This window comes from Rhinoderma darwinii, chromosome 2 (assembly GCF_050947455.1).
Source record: "Rhinoderma darwinii isolate aRhiDar2 chromosome 2, aRhiDar2.hap1, whole genome shotgun sequence".
Taxonomy (NCBI): domain Eukaryota; kingdom Metazoa; phylum Chordata; class Amphibia; order Anura; family Rhinodermatidae; genus Rhinoderma; species Rhinoderma darwinii.
Genome location: NC_134688.1, coordinates 375176285 through 375199354, shown reverse-complemented (window position 1 = coordinate 375199354; position 23070 = coordinate 375176285). Strand labels below are relative to the sequence as shown.

At 41.4% G+C, this 23070-nt stretch overlaps 1 long non-coding RNA gene across 1 annotated transcript; it reads right to left on the bottom strand.

The window, feature by feature from the left end:
* Positions 1-1319: 1319 nt before the first annotated feature.
* On the bottom strand, positions 1320-4146 carry LOC142741363 (uncharacterized). The gene is made up of 2 exons (XR_012881110.1): positions 4016-4146; positions 1320-2376 (listed from the first exon to the last, which is right to left on the bottom strand). It is a non-coding gene; the product is annotated as an uncharacterized LOC142741363 (long non-coding RNA).
* Between the last annotated feature and the right edge of the window lie 18924 nt (positions 4147-23070).

Genomic DNA, 23070 nt, shown 5'->3' with positions numbered 1-23070 from the left:
ATATGCGCAGTTGATGGGAAGCATGTAAGGGTGCAGCAGCCACCGCACTCAGGATCACGCTTCTTTAATTACAAGAAGTATTTTTCGGTGGTCCTGATGGCGGTGGCTGATGCACATTCCAAATATGTTGCCATCGATGTTGGTGCCTATGGCAGTACGGGGGACTCACGGGTGCTGCGAGCCTCACAGATTTGGCTTCAAATTCTCCAAGATCGCGTGTCTCTACCAGCTTTGACACCTCTTCCGGGAACCACGCGTCCAGTCCCCTTTGTGATGGTATCGGATGAGGCATTTCCATTGAGCCCTAACCTGCTGCGCCCATACCCACGAATGGGACTGAATGTCCGGAGGAGGATTTTTAATTATAGGCTAAGCAGGGCACGACGTTTCGTGGAGTGCACCTTTGGCATCATGGCAAATCAGTGGAGGGTCTTTACCTCGGCCATCCAATTGGACGAAAACACCATTAATGCCGTCATCAAAGCATGTTGTGTTCTCCACAACTACCTTCAAAACTACCGTCAAAATGTAGAAGGGGAGTCACATATGTCCTATGTTGGCAGTAGCATAAACTGGGGTTCTAGTACCCACCCCAGTTGTGGTGTACGAGTTCGAGAAATGTTTTTTGATTTTTTCATGAGTTCTGAAGGGGCCATGCCCTGGCAATATTCCTGTGTTGGTGGTGTGCAGCCTACGCAGCAGTAATCCGTCTTGTGGCAAAACACTACATATTTTGTAACTATCCTCCTGTGAGCTTAAGAATTTTGATGTTGAAATGCTTACTTTAAAAATTAAAAATTCCAGATTATTATCATTTTGCCTAACTGTGTGTATTGGAGTGATTACATATGTGAAAAGTGAGTATAATCTTCAAGTTGTGTTTGTTTGAAGAGTAAACCCTAGGATACCCACCCACACACTATATCCTTCCTCAATTCCAACAATTATCTAAGATTGACAATGGGCCCCTTTATCACATTCAACATTTTGTCGACAAAACGTGAAAAGCAGGCAGAGCTGAAGACTCAATATTTACCATTCGATTCCCTTGGTTTGAACTTTCTGAAAAACAGTACATCACATAGCTTTGCAGGTTTAAACTTCCGGTCCAGGGGTGCACCTAGTGTCCACCTAGATGCAGTGTTGAGAGGCTACCTCAAGTTTCGGAACGGGGTTTTGCAGATAGGTGTGGTTTCCGGAGTTGCCATGCATATCTGACTTTTATGCCTTATCCTGGAGATATGCCATCAAAGTCTGGGGCAAAACAACCTCTTATCTAAGATGTTATAAATGCAAAAGACAAAATTAAGAGTCAGTAATTCAAAAATAATTTTTAAGACTTGGATGTTTTCCGTCAAAAAACAAGAACATATTGCTCACAGACAAAACAGGCCCTCGTACAAATACACTCCAAATCAGTGATAATGAACAATATCACTTAGGAACCAAGAAACCACACCCTCCAGAAGGACCAGGAGAAAGGGAAAAAACAAAAAGTGCGCGGTCAAACAAAAACAGCAAAACTAGTGAAAGTTATGATATCTAGGAGGGGAAAATTGGGGGCATGAAGAGGGGACAGAGGAGGAGGTAGTGTTAGGAACGTTGGAAGAGGAAGAGGTGGGAGGATGGATATGAAGAGGAGGAATGTTGGAAGAGTAAGAGCCAGCGGGATAAGAAGAAGAATATGTAGATGGGGGATTTGGGAAAGAACGGTATGAGGAAGAAGTAGGAGGAGCAGACCAGGTAGAAAAAGGAGGCAGGTGGTGCCTGTGGCTCTTGGTGAACTGAGTGGCCAGAGTGGGCAGGTGGCACCTGTGGCTCTTGGTGAACTGAGTGGCCAGAGTGGGCAGGTGGCGCCTATGGCAAATGGGGCACAGCAGTAGAAGGGTCAGCCCTATGCCCAGTAAGTGTGCGCATGTGGAAAATAAAATCTGCCACATCTATTAGGGGCTCGGGGGCTTCAAAAATGTCAGAAAGGGCAAAACACAAGTCATGAAGGCAGCCTGCCTACTCTGAGGCAGACGTCGGCAGCGACTAGCCACAGAGTATCCAAAATTATGCAGGTCATCCTCGGCCTCTACCCTCCTTATCATAGTCAAGGCCTGGGACTCGACAGTGTTGCCTGTGTCTGTGGTGTTCGCCCTTTTTTGGTCCGCCTGACGTTGCTGTGGATGGGGAAGTACTGCCTGGGTGGCTGAAGAGGTGCCTTGCACAGTTGCTGTGGCCTGTCCAGACTCTTGAGGCTGAAATTCTTCGCCCATGTATTCTGGCTCAACTTGTGGGCCAACATTCTTGGAAGATTGTCCCTCCGTGTGCTCCAGCATCTGGCCAAGGCCAGTCACTTGCTGATGACGAGGTGGCACATTGCTCTGAGATCTACATTCCAAAAATAAAAACATTGACATTGGAAAATTTTACTAGTTTATTTTACACTTCGTCAGGATAAAATATAAAAAACAGTGGTCTTTCTCATTAAACCCAAAAACACTATCTGATAGCAATCTTTAGACTCAAAAATGCAGACTAATTCCCTTCCAGAACAGTTTGAGTTACATAACAAGATCAGAGTCATATCTCATAATATATAACAATAACTTACATTTTCTTGGTGACCAAGAAGATATCCAATGAAACATATACAGTTTAATGGCAAAAGGTTTGAAAGATAACTCTTAATGATTGTAATCAGGTATTTCATTCAGTCCCATTTAACACAGGTGTTTCACATCCAGCAACTCGCCACGCAGTCGCGTTTAGACACATGTGTAACTCCATATTGTAGGCTATGTTTTTCGAATGTGATGTCATGTAAGCTCATGTAGTTGTAATGTGTAGGCAGAACCAGCTCAAAGTTCATGTGGGCCCTTGTGCGCCACAGACTTAGTGGGCCCCTTTGCGGGTAAACTCACGGCAGAAGTTAAACTGCTGAAAAGGGCAATTTTTTACCCCATATAGAAGTAATGCCCCCAGTTTGTGTACCCATATATTTTGTACTCCTGTAAATAGTGCCACAGTGGCCCCTGTAGGTAGTGCCAGACAGCACCCCTCCCAGCTAGGGCCACACAGCCCCTCTTCCTGCCATTCAGGCTCCCTCTAGGAGTGGAACGCACTGGCCGATCGATGCTGATGCTTTGGGATGGGGATTCCTCTCTAGGAGGAGCCACTGACATCACTGCCCATATATGGTCAGTGATGTCAGGTGCTGCCTCTACAAGCGTATTCCTTGGCCAGAGCGTCGCCAACGCTATGGCTGGTAAAATCACTCCTGGAGGAGCCATGACGGCAGCTTCATCATCCGGCAGCCAAGTGCGCCACCCGACGAGTAGTGGGCCCCAGAAAATTCACCGGGTTCACCGGGTGCTGACGCCAGCCCTGTGTGTAGGTCTCCGTTTTTAAATTTCAAAAATGTCAGAACTATATATGTTTGTGCGTCTATCTGTGTCTGAAAATATAGACTTAGGATCGTAGCTCCCTACTAGGACTAAGGAAAGCCAGCTGCTCAATGTGAGCAATTGTGGCATGCCGAGATGGAGAGGAGCCACTTTTCGTTTGTTTCGCCAGTTGCTTCCTGAATCTATTGCGTACTGTACGCCACCGGTTCCGCACGTCATTTCCTGCAAATGTTTGAAATAATATAAAATGAAGACACAGGGGATGATGTGAGGTGTATCCCGAACAATCACTTATAATGCCGTATCCTGAGGATAGGCAATCAATCCACAAACATCATTGGGTCATTTGTAGCCTAGACAGTGTATATGGCTTAAAGTTTTAATAAACGTTAGAGCAACTTCTGACATTTCATAGTGACATGAAAGAAGTTGCTCTAACATATAGGTAACCTTTAAAGGCCAAACATTTCAATACACATTGAAGCATTCATATGATCAAAATGAACGTTAAGGTACATGAATGTGTTTTTGTTACACTGTACACAATCTTGCATTTAAGTAAAATGCCTAAATGTGTTTACAGTATTTAAAACACTATGCAACCAAAAAAAAGAAAAACTTACCAATCACACACTGTTCTCTTTCCAGCATCCCATCCCAGTCTGGGTAGAGACCTCAACACACATAGGTCCAGCCTTGGTCCCGTGTGTTGCGCCCACTATACCCTGCACTGGAGGTGTCCTACAATTCTGGACAGTTATGTACCTGAAAAACAAATAGACAGTGCATACTGCAGATGCTGCTATTCAGACATCATACATACAAGTAAACTAGTGAAAACATGACATAAACATGTAAAGTTACTTATAAGATTTACCCCTTCCCTCTTTAGCCACTTTTGACCTTCCTGACAGAGCCTCATTTTTCAAATCTGACATGTTTCACTTTATGTGGTAATAACGTCGGAATGCTTTTACCTATCCAAGCGATTCTGAGATTGTTTTCTCGTGACACATTGGACTTTAAGTTACTGGCAAAATTTGCTCGATATGCTCAGTATTTAATTGTGAAAAACACCAAAATGTTGCAAAAAATTGCAAAAATTAGCATTTTTCTCAACTTAAATGTATCTGCTTCTAAGACAGGCAGTTATAACACACAAAATTGTTGCTAATTAACATCCCCCATATGTCTACATTAGATTGGCATCGTTTTTTGAACATCCTTTTATTTTTCTAGGACGTTACAAGGCTTTGAACTTTAGCAGCAATTTCTCGCATTTTCAAGAAAATTTCAAAAGGCCATTTTTACAGGGGTCAGTTCAGCTGTGAAGTGGCTTTGAGGGCCTTATATATTAGAAACCCCCAAAAAGTCACCGCATTTTAAAAACTTCACCCTCAAAGTATTCAAAACAGCATTTAGAAAATGTCTTAACCCTTTAGACTTTTCACAGGAATTAAAGCATGGTAGAGGTGAAATTGACAAATTTCATATTTTTTTGCAGAAATTAATTTTTAATCCAATTTTCTTGATAACACATAAAGTTTTACCAGAGAAATGCAACTCAATATTAATTGCCCAGGTTCTGCAGTTTTAGGAAATATCCCACATGTGACCCTAGCGTGCTACTAGACTGAAGCACCGGCCTCAGAAGCAAAGGAGCAGATAGTGGATTTTGGGGCCTTATTTTCATTACAATATATTTTAGGCACCATGTCAGGTTTGAAGGGCTCTTGCGGTGCCAAAACAGTGGACATCCCCCCAAAAGTGACCCCATTTGGGAAACTACACACCTCAAGGAAATGATCTAGAGGTGTAGTGAGCATTTTGACCGCACAAGTTTTTTACAGAAATTATTGGAAGTTAAAATTAATATCTACATTTTTTCAAAGAAAATGTAGGTTTAGCATTTTTTTTTTCTCATTTCCACAAGGACTGAAGGGGAAAAAGCACCACAAAATTTGTAAAGCTATTTCTCCGGGGTAAAACAATACCCCACATGTGGTAATAAACGGCTGTTTGGACACACGACAGTGCTTAGAAGGGAAGGAGCGCCATTTGGCTTTTGGAGTTCACATTTAGCAGGAATGGTTTGCGGAGGCCATGTCACATTTACAAAGCCCCTGAGGGGACAAAACAATGAAAACCCCACACAAGTGACCCCATTTTGGAAAATACACCCATTGAGGAAATTATCTAGGGGTATAGTGAGCGTTTTGACCTAACAGGTTTTTTGCAGAAATTATTGGAAGTAGGCCCTGAAAATAAAAATCTAAAATTTTTCAAAGAAAATGTAGGTTTAGCTAATTTTTTCTCATTTCCACAAGGACTGAAGGAGAAAAAGCACTGCAAAATTTGTAAAGCAATTTCTCCTGAGTAAAACAATACCCCACATGTGGTAATAAACGGCTGTTTGGAGACACGGCAGTGTTTAGAAGGAATGGAGCACCATTTGGCTTTTGGAGATCACATTTAGGGTATGTTCACACGAGAGCGTCCGTTACGGCTGAAATTACAGGGATGTTTCAGCCTGAAAACATCCCCGTAATATCAGCCGTAACGGCATGTGCAGGCGCTTGAACGCCGCGTCAATTACGGGCATAATTGCCGCTGCTATTCATTGGAGTCAATGAATAACGGCTCCAATTACGGGCAAAGAAGTGACATGTCACTTCTTTGACGGGGGCGTCTATTTACGCGCCGTCTTTTGACAGCGGAGCGTAAATTACGCCTCGTGTGAACAGACAAACGTCTGTCCATTGCTTTCAATGGGCAGATGTTTGTCAGCGCTATTGAGGCGCTATTTTCGGACGTAATTTGGGGCAAAAACGCCCGAATTACGTCCGTAAATAGGCCGTGTGAACATACCCTTAGCAGGAATGGTTTGCGGAGGCAATGTCACATTTGCAAAGCCCCTGAGGGGACAAAACAATGAAAATGCCCATTCCATTTAGGAAACTACACCCCTTGAGGAATTCATCTAGGGGTGTAGTAAGCATTTAGACCCCATAGATGTTTCATAGAATTTATTAGAATTGGGAAGTGAAAATAAAAACATTAATTTTTCTTCAATTAGTAATAGCTTTAGCGCAAAATTTTCCATTTTCTCAACAAATAAAGGAAAAAAAATATCCCAACATTTGTAAAGAAATTTCTCCCGAGTACGGCAATACCCCATATGTGGTCATAAACTGCTGTTTGGGCACACGGCAGGGTTCAGAAGGGAAGGAGCGCCATTTGGAGTGCAGATTTTGCTGGATTGGTTTCTGGGCGCCGGTGGGACCAAAACAGTGGAAACCCCCCAGAAGTGACCCCATTTTGGAAACTACACCCCTCAATGCATTTACCTAGTGGTGTAGTGAGCATGTTAGCCCCGCAGGTGTTTTGTAGAAATTAGTGTGCAATCGATGTTGCAGAGTGAAAATGGGATTTTTTTCCATAGCTATGCCAATATGTGGTGCCCAGCTTGTGCCACCATAACAAGACAGCCCTCTAATTATTATGCAGTGTTTCCCAGTTTTAGAAACACCCTACATGTGACCCTAATCTTTGGCCTGGACATTCGACCAGGCTCAGGAGTGAAAAAGTACCATGCGAAATTGAGGCCTAATTTGGCGATTTACAAAGTATTGGTTCACAATTGGAGAGGCTCTGATGTGAAATAATAAAAAGAAACCCCTGAGAAGTGACCCCATTTGGAAGCTACACCCCTCAAGGCATTTGTTAAGGGGTGTAGTGAGCATTTCCCGCCACAGGTCTTTTCCATAAATGAATGCGCTGCGGATGGTGCAAATTAAAAATTTATATTTTTCCCTAGATATGCCATTTCAGTGACAAATATGTCATGCCCAGCTTATGACGCTGGAGACACACACCCCAAAAATTGGTAAAAGGGTTCTCCCGGGTATGGCGGTGCCATATATGTAGAAGGAAACTGCTGTTTGGGCACGCTGTAGCATTCAGATGGGAGGGAACGCCATTTGGCTTTTGGAGAGCAGATTTTGCTTGATAGTAGTTTTGTTTTGCTGGTGTTTCCGTCTATAATGTGGGGGTTACATGTAAGCTGGGCAGAGTACATCAGGGGCATAGTCAGGTGGTATAATAATGGGGTAAAAAAAAAACAATAAAATGATCCATAGATGTGTGTTACGCTGTGACACAATCCTTTCTGCACAGGCCGGTGTCGCACTGATATATGGCGTCCTTTCTTATCCCCCTTTTGGTCCACACTCTGCACCTTTGCAGTTTGGGGAATTTTGCTGGGAAAGTGTTGTCCTGGTATAATACGGGCACCGTCGCTTCCAGTGGATATGTTTGGGCCCTCCCTTTCCTGGTTCCCTAATTTTAGGTCCTTGATAAATCGCCTCTTCAAACAGAAGAAATGTTCCCCTCGGGCACAACTGCATATTTTTTATTTCCTGACTTATTGGAGCCATAACTAATTTTATTTTTTCATAGACGTAGTGGTATGAGGGCTTTTTTTTGCGGGATGAGCTGTAGTTATTATTGGTACCATTTTGGGGTACATGCGACTTTTTGATCACCTTTTATCCTATTTTTTGGGAGGCCAGGTAAACAAAAAAACGCAATTATGGCATAGTTGTATTTTTTTTTTTTTATATACAGCGTTCACCAAGCGTTATAAATTACATGTTAACTTTATTCTGCGGGTCAGTACGATTCCGGCGATACCTATTTTATAGAACTTTTTTATGTTTTACAACTTTTTGCACAATAAAACTACTTTTGTAAAAATAATGTATTTTTTCTGTCGCCATGTTGTGAGAACCATAACGTTTTAATTTTTTTGTTGACGCAGCTGTATGAGGGTTTGTTTTTTGCGAGACGAGCTATAGTTTTTATAGGTACCATTTTTGGTATGCGTGCGACTTTTTGATCATTTTTTATTCCTATATTTATAGGGCAAAGTGACCAAAAAACAGAAACTCTGGTATCGTTTTTTACGTTTTGTTTTTTTTACGCTGTTCACCGCGTGCAATAAATAATATAATATTTTGATACCTCAGGTCGTTACGGTTGCGGTGATACCAAATATGTATGGTTTATTATTATTTTTTCAATAATAAAGGACTTGATAAGAGTAAAAGGGGGATTGTGTTTTATTTTATTACTTGAAACCACTTTTATTGTTTTCAAACTTTTATTTTTTTCACTTTTTTTTACACTTTTTTTATACTTTTTTTTTTACACTTTTTCTCAAGTCCCACTAGGGGACTTGAAGGTCCAGCTGACAGATTTACTTTATTCTAATACATTGTACTACCTACATAGTGCAATGTATTCGATCTGTCAGTTATTCACTGACAGCAAGCCGATTGGGCTTCGCCTCCCGGCGGGGCCTAATCGGCTTCCGTAATGGCAGAACAGGAGGCCATTGTGTCTCCTGTTGCCATAGCAGCAGTCGCCAGTCCTGATTGCCTGTCAGGGCTGGCGATCTGCTAGTAACCGCTACGATGCAGCAATCGCTTTCGATTGCTGCATCGAAGGGGTTAATGGCAGGGATCGGAGCTAGCTCCGGTTCCTGCCGTTACAGGTGGAGGTCAGCTGTAACATACAGCTGACTTCCACCACTGATGATGCCGGATCAGCACCTGAGCCGGCTCCATATTGCCGGCGGCTACGGAAGCCGATCAGGCTCCGCCGCCGGGCGGCTCTTGACCGATTTCCGTGCAAGGCAGACCGAGAGGCCAGTATTAGGCCTCCGGTTGCCATTGCAGCCACCGGAACCCCGGCAATTTCATTGCTGGGGTTCCGATGAGCTGCAAACACCTTAAGTGCAGCACTCGCATTTGAGCGCTGCACTTAAGGGGTTAATGGCGGGGATCGAAGCTAATTTCGGTCCCCGCCGTTACAGTCGGATCTCAGCTATGAGATACAGTTGAGATCCGGCGATAATGGCACCGGCTCAGCTTCTGAGCCGGTGCCTAACATTTTGCGTATGGGTACCGCAATTTGCGGGAAGTCAATGCTTTCCTTGGCGTACCCATACGGCAAATGTCGGGAAGGGGTTAATAAGAGTGGATACTTCCATATCCATGCGGCGATATCTGGCCATGGTAATTGCTGTATGTTCCTGTGAGCCTGGAAATGGAGGTTTTCTCTTCCTCATTAGAATGATGTAATATCCTGTTCCAGAAAGAAATCCACAAAGCAACACACAGCAAATCCGCAACACATATTACATCTGCGGATTTCATTGCGTAATTTTGAAACTCCATTGAAGTCAATGGAGAAAATCTGCAACAAGTACGCAACAAGTCCGCAACAGACTGTGCATGCTGCGGACTGCAAATTCCGCACCGCAGCCTATGTTCCGCAGCAGAATTTTCCACCACCTCTGCACAAAATTAACAAAAAGGTGTTAAAACCAATAGAAAAACTGTCCGCAGCGGAATTCAACAGCAATTCCGCCACGTCTGAACGTGCCCTACGAACAGGCACTGTAAAAACTGCAAATTTTCCGCAATGGATTCATTGTGGAAAATCTGTAAGGTTTTACAGTAGCAGCAGTGTGGGTGAGATTTCAACAAAACTCGTCCCCACACTGCGGAAAAATGCAGCTGAAAAAACATAAATTGACTTGCGGAGCAGTTTCTTCAACCGGAGCATGTCCATTAATGCTGCGTACTCGCAGCTCTTCCATTGCAGGTTTTCCCATTGAAATAAATGGGGTGCTTAAACCCACAAAACAAAGCAGTGTGTGACCCAGAGTTCCCTGCTTCTTCTCCTGTCTGGCCTCCCTTGATGACATTGCAGGCCATGTGACTGCTGCAGCTAATCACAGGCTGCAGCATCACATGGCCTGCAACGTTATCCCAAGAGGTTGGACTACGCGCAGAGAAGAGGGAGGGGGTAAGTATGAAGGTTTTTTGGGGGGGTTTTTCGGCACCGCTTCGCAGCAGAAATTACGCCGGAAAAACGCACCACAAATTATTCGATTTTCTGAATGCCATTCCCTTCGGTGTTCTGGGCGGACACGCTGCACAGCTTGATGCAGTGTATCCGCACTAAATACGTTGTGTGTGTTCGTGTCCAACTTAGATGCACTCCTAGAAGACATCAGATAGGTCAGATAGGACAATTAGGACACTAAGGGTAGGGCCACGCGAGCGGCCCTGACACAGTCGCAAAACACGGCTAACAACCGTGCCGGCACCATGTTCGGTGCGGCTGTCAAACAGCCTGTTAGTGGCCGCATGTTAACGCGGGTAAACAGTCCCTTTATCTGCAAAATCGTGCGGCCATGAATTAATACACCCTTTATGGCCGCACGATTTTGCAAATTACAACAACTTACTTCCTATTCATTCTCTATGGCAGCGCCGGAAAAAGCCGAACACTGCACTCGACTATCTCCAGCGCTCCCATAGAGAATGAATGGAGCGGCAGTGCGCATGCGCATGTAACCGGAATGCCCCTTAACAAGGTATTTGACAGCCGCTCCTACATAGTGCCAGAGCGGTTGTTGGCCGCGTTGCGACCATGTCAGTGCCGCTCCGTGTGGCCGTACCCTTATGATTCACAGTGAATTTATTCGACCTAATCAATGGAATCAGCCCTGGAAAAAAAAATTCTAATGCTTTTGTATGCACTCCTGTGTTTGGCTCAAAAAACTGAATAAAAAACTGCCATGAAAACTGAATGTGTGATTCCAGGCTTTTGAACGTTTTAGTACTGACTAAATCTAGACCAGTGTCCTTCAATACTTCTATTGCAAATGTGAAAAACGTGGTCATAGAAGCCTATGAAAAATAAAAATGTCCGTTTTTTTTTTATCTGCTAATGTGGAAAATAACATTTTAGCCAGATTTCACAACCAGGCATTGTGTCTTTTGGGTAAACTGTGCCAGAATTTATAAAATGAGTGATGAATTTGAAATTTGCTAAAACTTTTTTATATATATAATACTTTACTAAGGGAGACTTTACAAATGTATAATTGTATATTCCTAACGATATTAGAAGTGAAAAAATATATCTAATTGATTTTTACAAATTTCTAGATTATCCGAGGGCTTTAAATTCCTCCCGGCTGACCACCAGTTTACATAAAAATCCTGTAAGACAATGAGGACTATGACTCTCAATAACAATACTTCACTTGTCATTGTAATTTTATGCTAGAGTGTACATGCCAGGTAGTATTAGATCACTGTGATAAGTCATTTAGTATATATTTGAGGCGCAAAATAGGCATTGTTAAAGTTCTCTATTAAACCAAATTAACCCCTTAATTGTGATTTGACACCAAGTGACACCTCAAGGCAGGGTTCAAAGGGTTCTAAATACCACTTCAGAGAGAGTTGTTCATTGTTCATTCAGTACTGCACAGTATTAAGGTTTTTAAATACTTTTTTAGGAAATTGAAAGATTGGTTATAAATGTGATTCATTTTGTACACCAATTTCTGAATCCATTGGATCTGTTAAAAAATAAATAAAAGCTAAAAAGCGTGCACCAAAGGTTTATATTGCCTCAGATAGTTTTGTTATATTATTTTTAAAACACCTTAACGTCCTTACATCCGGCACTTCACTCTTACGGCCGGGTTCAGAGTTAGCACCCATACCGGCCGCTTAACCACTTATATGCTGTGGTCAATAGCATGTGCGGCATCTATGCTCAACCTCCCCACGCACTGCGATCCCGGGGGAGCCAGTGGGTTGTTATGGCAGCCTTTGGCCTATTGAAGAACCCCTCTTCTGCAATCTTGGTTCTCCTATTATGAACTGCCAAAGGCAAGGCTTAATAAAAACCTATTAACATCTACAATACACTGCAGTACATACATTTTGCAGTGAATTGTACCAGCGATCGCAAGTTTAAGTCCCCTAGTGGGACTAAAAAAAAGTGCAAAAATTATTTTAATACATTTTTCAACAAAAATAAAATGAAAAATAAAACTAAAGAAAAAAATGTTTTTGCAATTTTTACCGTAAAATAACATAACCAATAAAATCTAAACATAATTGGTATTGTCGCTTCCGTAAAAATCTGAACCATTAAAATATCCTGTTATTTATCCCGCATGGTGAACGCCGCATAAATAAAAAAAAATCTCCAGTAAAATTGATCATCTCGCCTCTTCAAAAATGGCATAAAGTTGTATATACCACCAATGTAATATGAACCCCAAAATGGCAATAAAAACTGTAGATTGCAAAAATCAAGTCCCCCCCCCCCCCTCTTCTTTGATGGAAAAAAAAAGTTTGCACAAACCACAATTTTTTTAACAAATAGTCCTCATTTTGTAAAAGTAGTAAAACGTAAAAAAAACCATAAATATAGAATTGCTGTCAACGTAATGGCCCACAGAATAAAGTTAACGTGTTTTTCACCGCATGCTGAATGCTGTAAACACAAAACTCAAAAAGCAATGGAGGAATTGCTGTTTTTTCTCTATTTCACCCCACAAATAAATGTTTTTTAGTATTTCAGTACATTATATGGTACATTACATGGTGTAAATCTACAACTTGTCTTACAAAAAAAACAACAAGCCCTCATACAGCTATGTCGGCAGAGAAATAAAAAAAAGGGAAATACTAAAACTAAAAATTGCCCAGTCCAAATCAGGTGTGAAAAATATGATCAAACTTGAGCTTCTCAGAAGACCCGTGGGTGTACAGATAGTATACTGTAGCCATGAATGGCCACATGCCCACGCTAATGGTAAGCAATAAAGAAGCCTTCAATTGAACTCCAATGACATGATCACCCGGTTTCACCCCTTTCCACTGGCAACTACATAAGGGCCCCATGCCTTTTAGGGCATAGTTAGGGTATACTGTATCTTAGGTAGGCCCTAACAGATGGCGGTTAAAAAAAATAATTATATATATATATATATATATATATATATATATATATATATATATATATATATGTATACAGTGAAGGAAATAAGTATTTGATCCCTTGCTGATTTTGTAAGTTTGCCCACTGTCAAAGACATGAACAGTCTAGAATTTTTAGGCTAGGTTAATTTTACCAGTGAGAGATAGATTATATAAAAAAAAAAAAACAGAAAATCACATAGTCAAAATGATATATATTTATTTGCATTGTGCACAGAGAAATAAGTATTTGATCCCTTTGGCAAACAAGACTTAATACTTGGTGGCAAAACCGTTGTTGGCAAGCACAGCCGTCAGACGGTTTTTGTAGTTGATGATGAGGTTTGCACACATGTTAGATGGAATTTTGTCCCACTCCTCTTTGCAGATCATCTGTAAATCATTAAGATTTCGAGGCTGTCGCTTGGCAACCCGGATCTTCAGCTCCCTCCATAAGTTTTCGATGGGATTAAGGTCTGGAGACTGGCTAGGCCATTCCATGACCTTAATGTGCTTCTTTTTGAGTAACTCCTTTGTTGCCTTGGCTGTATGATTCGGGTCATTGTCGTGCTGGAAGACCCAGCCACGAGCCATTTTTAATGTCCTGGTGGAGGGAAGGAGGTTGTCACTCAGGATTTGACAGTACATGGCTCCATTCATTCTCCTATTGATGCGGTGAAGTAGTCCTGTGCCCTTAGCAGAGAAACACCCCCAAAACATAATGTTTCCACCTCCATGCTTGACAGTGGGGACGGTGTTCTTTGGGTCATAGGCAGCATTTCTCTTCCTCCAAACACGGCGAGTTGAGTTAATGCCAAAGAGCTCAATTTTAGTCTCATCTGACCACAGCACCTTCTCCCAATCACTCTCAGAATCATCCAGATGTTCATTTGCAAACTTCAGACGGGCCTGTACATGTGCCTTCTTGAGCATGGGGACCTTGCGGGCACTGCAGGATTTTAATCCATTACGGCGTAATGTGTTACAAATGGTTTTCTGGGTGACTGTGGTCCCAGCTGCCTTGAGATCATTAACAAGTTCCCTCCGTGTAGTTTTCGGCTGAGCTCTCACCTTCCTCAGGATCCCCCATGAGGTGAGATTTTGCATGGAGCCCCAGATTGATGTCGATTGACAGTCATTTTGTATGTCTTCCATTTTCTTACTATTGCACCAACAGTTGTCTCTTTCTCACCCAGTGTCTTACTTATGGTTTTGTAGCCCATTCCAGCCTTGTGCAGGTCTATGATCTTGTCCCTGACATCCTTAGAAAGCTCTTTGGTCTTGCCCATGTTGTAGAGGTTAGAGTCAGACTGATTAATTGAGTCTGCGGACAGGAGTCTTTTATACAGGTGACCATGTAAGACAGCTGTCTTTAATGCAGGCATCAAGTTGATTTGGTGCGTGTAACTGGTCTGGAGGAGGCTGAACTCTTAATGGTTGGTAGGGGATCAAATACTTATTTCTCTGTGCACAATGCAAATAAATATATATAATTTTGACTATGTGATTTTCTGTTTTTTTTTATATATAATCTATCTCTCACTGGTAAAATTAACCTAGCCTAAAAATTCTAGACTGTTCATGACTTTGACAGTGGGCAAACTTACAAAATCAGCAAGGGATCAAATACTTATTTCCTTCACTGTACATATATATAATACCTATTTTGTCTTATTGGACTGAGAAAAAAAATCAAGTTAATTATTCTAAGAAATAAAGTCACAAAAAATAAACAAGACAAGAAAATGATGATGCAGTGAAGAGGTTAATGATTCATTCATTGGTGGTCTAGAGCCTAAGTTTTAAACCGGTGATATGTGTACTACAGGGGGTACACGCCATGTCTTTGGAGGGCACTTGCACTGTTCTCGTGCTGTGTTTTTTATAGGTGCCGTACAATGTATGATCATAACCTGGGGGTACTTTGATATTATTTATTTATTTGAGTAAGAGGTATATGGCTTAGAGACATTTAGAAATAGTGGTCCAGAGCATTGGAAAAGTCAAGGGTGTTGTCCAGGCAGGGAGCTGTTTTTTATACTTATGACCGATCCACTGGATAGATCATCAGTATATGATCGGTGGCGGTTTGACAGCAAGACGGAACGGAAGCTATGCAGGGTCGGTGTCAGAACCAAATGGCTCCGTGCACAGTATAGCAGCTGTGCTGGGTTACTGCAGCTCTGCTCTTATTCACATTTATTGATTAGGAGTAGAGCTGCAGTACGGCTGCTATACAGAGGACGGAGCCTTTTGATTCCGGCACCGAACCCTGCATAGCTTCCGGTGCCCAGAGGCAGCCAGAACAGCTGATCGGTGTGGGGTTCGGCTATCAGACCCCCACCAATCCTATCCTACGGATAGGTCACCAGTATAAAAAAAACAGCCCCCAACGTGGACAACCCATTTAATGTTTGCTTCCCTGGTAGTCTAGGGTAGCTATTCATAGGGGCTAAAACTATTGACAACTAGTCACTGCTTCATGGAACAGGGTTGCCCAAAATAATTAACCCTTGTAAGGATCATTGAAAATTCCAGTTTATGGAGTATGTATGTAGTATTAACGCCATTTTATTTATTTATTTTGTGCAAGTTAAAAGGTCAAATAACTAGACGCATTGTTGAAAACCCAGGAACTGGACGCTAAACTGATGGCATTAGGTTGAATTCCTTTCATGATTAGATTTCAAATAAAGTAAAACATTTCTGAAATGGTTTATGTGTTATTATTAGGTTGCATGGTATTGCATATTTGTCAAGGTATTTGAAATATTCCAAGAATATAGCTGTACTTTCACTTATAAAAAAAAAATGAAAAGTTAAATAAATAGTCAGTTAATCTCCATATTTTGTGCCTTACTTGATAACATTTCTCATTAAACAGATACATTTGTCTACTTTGCATTTTTCAAAAAAATAATTCTTCACAAGCACTTTCCAGCTGGACACATACATTTATATGTCTGGCGAGTTGCCATGATTTTATTTTAGTAGAATAATCTTTGAAATAAAACACCGGCCAGAGGGTATGGTATGTGATTGTATGAGTTATGTGAAACTAATTTAAAACATAAAAAAAATTAAAAAGCATTGACAATATGATGTGTTAAATTAGGAAATGTACTTTAAAAAAATAAATATTTTCTAACATTTAAATGATATTCAGATATACCCCATGCTACAGAATTTCTGTGTTGTGTTATTTGTTTTGTTCATTATCATTGCAATCATTAAAAAACATACATCACAATTTTTGGGTTCAAGCACAGGGACGTGACAAGTTCACTTGGTGCCCAAGAAAGACGTTTCAGTATGCACCCCCGACTTGCTGTCCTTGAAATTTAGCATTAAAGCTGTCAGAAGAAAAATCGTTCATTTCATGCCCCATGTAACTCCCCTTTTGCATCTACAACATTATCAGCCTCCCAGATATCGCAATTTAATGAAATAAATTATAAGGCAGAGCATTGTTTTTGCTTTAAATCTATAAATTGCGCTCCCCCTTCAGCGATGTGTATGAAGCCTTAGGGCATGTTCAGACGTGGCAGAATTTTTCCACTGCACATGTTGCTGCAAATTCGCGGCCATTACGCAACGAATCTCCAGCAACATTTGCATATTTGACAGGTAATTCAGACGTTGCGGATATCAGAGCGGACATGACGCAGATTTCAGCCTTTGCATTGCAAAGGCTGAAATCTGCAGTGATAACCTTCTGATTTTCCGCTGGTGGCCATGCATGTTGCGGAACGAAAATTCTGTACCGCATCCTAAATTCCGCACTATTTTTTTTCCCCAATGTCTGAACTAAGTTACCTAAAGAGGTATAGAAAACAATGGAAAAAACGGCTGCTGCAGATTTCCAATGCTGACTGTCCGCAGCGGAATTCAACAGCAATTCTGCAACGTCTGAACATGCCCTAAAGTGAATCTCCACTTTTTATCATTATACTGTTTTTAGGTCCAATATTCTGGTCTAATTAAAGGACGTACTATATATTTATCAAGTTCAACCTGGGGAGGTTAGAGGATGTGGATGAAAGGAGAAGGGCTGGCTCTCTGCCCCACTCTACCCCTGTGTCCAGGCTTCTATCTTACCTCCCTCAAAAACAAATGAGGTTAGTATGACAACTTGTGTCTTTCATAAGACATATCAGTACCAATATGACATATCAGAAGATACTTTTTAGATGTTATTCCTCTTTAAGGCTGGGTTCACACGTGGCGGAATTTCACTTGAATTCCGCTGCGGACACTCCGCAGCGTTAATCCGCAGCGGAGCCGTTTCTCCATTGACTTCCACTTTAATTTAGAAGTGTTCGTTTAGACGATGCGTAAAATTCCGCTGCGGAGCATAGGCTGCGGAGCGGAATTTGGTGTCCGCAGCATGCTCTGTCTGTTGCGGAGCAGTGGCGGACTGGTTGCGGACTCATGGCGGAATTTCTCCATTGACTTCAATGGAGATTCTAAATTCCGCAATGAAGTCCGCAGCTGTCATGCACATGTTATGTGTGCTGTGGATGCGTCTTGCTTTTTTGCCATGACATTTCTTCATTCTGGCTGGACCTATGTATTTCTAGGTCTACAGCCAGACTGAGGAAGTCAATGGGGCTCCCGGAATTACGGGAGCGTTGCTAGGAGACGTCAGTAAATAGTCACTGTCCAGGGTGCTGAAAGAGTTAAGCGATCGGCAGTAACTGTTTCTGCACCCTGGACAGTGACTACCGATCCCAATATACAGCAACCTGTCAAAAAAATAGAAGTTCATACTTACCGAGAACTCCCTGCTTCTGTCTCCAGTCCGGCTTCCCAGGATGACGTTCCAGTCTTAGTGACGGCTGCAGCCAATCACAGGCTGCAGCGGTCACATGGACTGCCGCGTCATCCAGGGAGGTCGGGCTGGATGCCGAAAGAGGGACGCGTCACCAAGACAACGGCCGGTAAGTATGAAATTTGTTTACCTTCACTAGGGAAAGTGCTGTCCCTTCTCTCTATCCTGCACTGATAATAGAGAGAAGGGAAGCACTTTTACCGCAGTCCGCAGCAGCTAGTCCGCATCAATTTACTGCACATTTTGGGCAGATCCGCAGCCGTAATCCGCTACCCGGATTAGGTGCGGCATTGATGCGGACAGTTGCGGAGGAAATCCGCCACGTGGGGGCATGCCCTAAGAGACAATTGAAAAAAATTTATTCGATTATTTCTGAACGGAAAAAAAATCTAAATGCCAATCATAATAGAATTTTTTTTTTATAAATATTTTTTTCTACAAGTGTTTTGCTCAAATAAACTGGGATGCTTGCATTAATATTGTTATCATTTCTGTATCAGACGTAATATGCTGCTCAAAGCTTTTCCCATGTGAATAGTCTTCTTTTTAGTGCTGTTGTTTTGCTGTTGTTTTGCTCACAGAAGTAAAATCGTAATCTCTTTAAAATGAGAGTATGGAAGATGATATTATCTCTCCGAGAAGTTAGGGCCTATGGACCTTGAGCTGTTATCACTTTAGACGCAATGCTTTTTCGGCCGGATTTCTTTAATATAAGATAAAAACACTATTACATAAAGGTTGTAGCATCATGTACAGCACAATAATGCTTATAGTATCAAAAGATTTGTTTTGAAATGGTATATGCAGTAACATATAAAGGTTATATACACCACTGCAACCATTTTTATTGCTTCAATGCATATAAAAGAAAAAATAAAGAAACTTCGCAGTTAGACTTGGTCCAAAATCTCGTACCATTTTGTGTCAACAGCTTCTATGCAGACCTATGTGTCTCCATGGTTACAGACTAGAAACAAACCCTGTGTAGTCTGATCCTGCAGACATTTACATATATTTAATTAAAATTATTGACTATTCATTTATTATAGGGAAGTTGGCTCTGGGATTATTAGGTCAGTATTTTAATTCTTATTATCCAAAGTGTGGAACTTCGGTGATCTCTTAGTAGCCATTTTTTTTCTCATTATTGATCCTGCAGACGTACTCTCTTTTGTCTGTCCCCTACTTCTTAACATACAGTACATTCGGTAGGTTACCATGGAGGCACATATCAACAAAATTTGTTCTCAATTCAGTGGGTGAATCCAGAATTATCAATTGCTCCAAATCGACCGCCTCTAAATAACACATGTAGATGATAATGAGCACAAGCGTAAAAAGTGTTTTAAAATCGTATGTCATACCTTTCTTTTCAAACAGATACAATATGTCCCAGGCTGCCAGCTCTATTGATTTCTTTTGTAAACCAAGAAGTAGGAGAAGCTAGCTACCACCGCGCTCACTGATGTGACTGTTGACCTCCATGTCTCTGCATTCCTTGTTTTTCAACTTGTTCCAAAAATGAATACTGATATTAGATTCCATTAACCCCTTCTTGCATGTCAATGTAATAGCACGTCCTGGTGCGGGGGGTGATGTATGGAGCGTGATCACGCACTGAGCCTGCTTTATACACTGCGTGTGTTAGCTGTGTATTACAGCGGACACCCAGGACTAATGGCCAGGAACAGCGATCGCACTGTTACTGGCCGTTTAACCCCTTAAATGCTGCACGACCGCAGAATCCGAGGCGTTAGAAAGAGGGAAATGGCCCCCTCTGGCAGCTCATAGGCCCTCCCCCGCAATGCAATCGCGGAGTGCCGATGGTTGTCATGGTAGCCCAGGGGCCTAATGAAGTCCCCCAGTTCTGCCTTCACTCTGACTCTGTTAAGCCGTGCCTCTGGCAAAGCTTAACAGAAGCCTGTAAAAATGCCAATATACTGCAACGCATTAGTATTGCAGTGTATTGTACCACTGGAGTGTAAAAAAAAGTTCAATAAAGTTATTAGTAGTAAAAAAAATATATAAAAAGTTCAAAAACGCCCCTTTTCCAATTTTTCCGCTAAAGTAATGTAAAAAAAAAAAAAAATTAACAAAATTGGTATTGCTGCATCCGTAATAGTCTGAACTATTACAATAAAACATTATTTAACTCGCACGGTGAACGCCGTAAAAATATAAATAAAATTAAAACCCCAAAATCGCAGTTTTTGGGTCACCTTAGTTCTAAAAAAAAATTAATAAAAAGTGATCTAAAAGTTGTATGTACCAAAAAAAATCTACAGCTCATCCTGCAAAAAATAAGCCCTTACACCGCTCAATCGCTGAAAAAATACAAAAGTTATTGCTCACAGAATGTGGTGAAACAAAATATTTTTTTTTATTACAAATACTTTTTTCTTTGTAAAAGTAGTAAAATATATATAAAAAAACTATATAAATTTTGTATCACCATAATTGTATTGAGCTGCAGAATAAAATGAAGTTGTTGTTGTTTTTACCGCCTGGTGAAAACGAAACCCAAAAAACAATGGAGGAATCGCAGGTTTTTTTCCAATTTCAGCCAGCAAACAATTTACTTTCAGTTTCCTAGTACATTATGTGGTACTTTAAATGGTGTCAACAAAAACTGCAACTCCCCCCCCCCCTCAAAAAAAAAAAAAGGCCTCACTACTTTCAGTAATGGAAAAATTAAAAATTTATGGCTCTTGGAAGGCAGGGAGTTCAAAACGAAAATGAAAAAGCAAAAATGGCTTTGTCCCGAAAGGGTTAAAGGCAATGTAAACCTTTGACAGGAATTTAATTTTTTTTTTTAAATAAAAAGGTCAATCAGTGCGATTGGTGCAACTTCATAATTAGTTTTTATTAAAAATTATTGTAACTTTTTTTTAGATACAGCTGCTCCGTAATCTCTATACAGAGCAGTTGTATTATTCACTATTACCTGAATCCGTTAGTCCCACGGACCTGATGGGTTCAGTGTCAGCAGGTCCTGCATGTCTCTGATACGCAGGATCCATCTGTAATCGATCACATCTAAGTACATAACTTAGATGTGATAGATTGCAGGTGAATCGTGTGTGTCAGAGACAAGCAGGACCCGCTGACACTGAACCAGTCTGTCCCGTGGACCTGACGGGAACAGGATTTAGCACACAATACAGCTGCTCTGTATAGAGAATACAAAGCAGCTGTTTCTCAAAAAGTAAAAATAATTTTTAATAAAAACTAATTAGACAGTTGCCCCAGTCACACCGATTGATCATTTTTTTATTTTTTTTTAAAGTGCCTTTCAAAGGTTTACATAGCTTTTAAGATAGAGAGAAATAAGCCTCATGAGCACTAATATGGCTGACAATTGTATCTGTTAGATAGCTACTTCCTGTCACAAAAATTGAAGATGATTTAAAGGGGTTTTCCAGCCACTAAAAATTGATGGCCTATCCTCAGGATAGGCCATCAATAGCTGATGGGTCGGGGTCTGACTTTCGGGACCACGGCCGATCAGCTGTTTTGAAGGGGCTGCAGCGCTCGTACAAGCGCTGCTTCTCCTTCATTTCTTCTTGCTCACTGTGAATCATCGACACACATTAAGGCTGGGTTCACACGACTTATTTTCAGACGTAAACGAGGCGTATTATGCCTCGTTTTACGTCTGAAAATACGGCTACAATACGTCGACAAACATCTGCCCATTCATTTGAATGGGTTTGCCGACGTACTGTGCAGACGACCTGTCATTTACGGCTGTCAAACGACGACACGTAAATTGACTGCCTCGGCAAAGAAGTGCAGGACACTTCTTTGCAAAGTAATTTGAGCCGTTCTTCATTGAAGTCAATGAAGAGCAGCTCAAGATTACAGGCGTCAAAGACGCCTCACATAATACGAGGAGCAGCATTTAAGTCTGAAACGACGCAGCTGTTTTCTCTTGAAAATAGTCTTTCTTTTCAGACGTAAAAGCCTCTCATCATGTGCACATACCCTTAGCGGTGATTCACAGGTATTGCAGCCTTCTTCTCTAATTCACTTCAATGGGAAAAAAGGCTGCAATGACTGTGAATCGCCGCTAAATGTGTGCCGATGATTCACAGTGAGCAAGAAGAAATGTCGACTACGGTAATGCTGGCGTCAAAACGACGGAAACTTTGCCCAACGGTGACAATCAGAAACCATTTGGATCGGATCCATCACCATTGAAATCAATGGTGATGCAAACGGAAACCTATGGTTTTCCGTTTGTTTCAGTCAGAGTGCCGTTCCTGGGTTCCCCAGACGGAGAGCTCCGACGGAACGCCTGAACTGAGTCCTGACGCAGATGTAAACAAAGCCTAAATTGTTTTATCTTTTTCATTACATTTTTTTCTATATATGTTGTATAAAGACTGACATGTTTTCAAACATACATTTGTGCATCATTTTGGAGGAAACTTTTTTTCGCTTCATGTTCCAGTCAATGCATTGTGTTTTGACTATTTTTTATCCCTTCTAGAACATAAACTGTACAGGAATCTAATGAAGGGCCAGGATGAGGGGTAAACGAAGTAGACGGCTGCCAAGTGCAAAAATAAAAGGCCACAATTTATTTAGAAATAGAAAAACAATCTGGCCCTTTAAATTTCTTTGTTCGGTGAATCAGATACCGTGTCCAAGGGGTTGACAATGTTGTACATGCTGAGATTCAATCTTCTCCTGTAAAGGGAAACTTTCACTGAAGTGGGTGTCGTGTCATGCAGGAAATATATAAGATACGAGGGATGGAGGTAGGAGAGGAGCGGCAGGACCATGCTACTGATATATGATAGGATGACCAGGCAGCCCTGCAATAAAAACTGCACGTGTGTAGAGAATGGAGGTGTATGTATTATAAATAAGAACACTATGGTATTGTAGGGAAGGGACGAAACTCTAATTTTGAACTTCAGTGAAAAATGTGGTAGGTTTAATTCTGAAATACCTGGCTTGGGCACCAAGAGAGCTTGCCCCATCT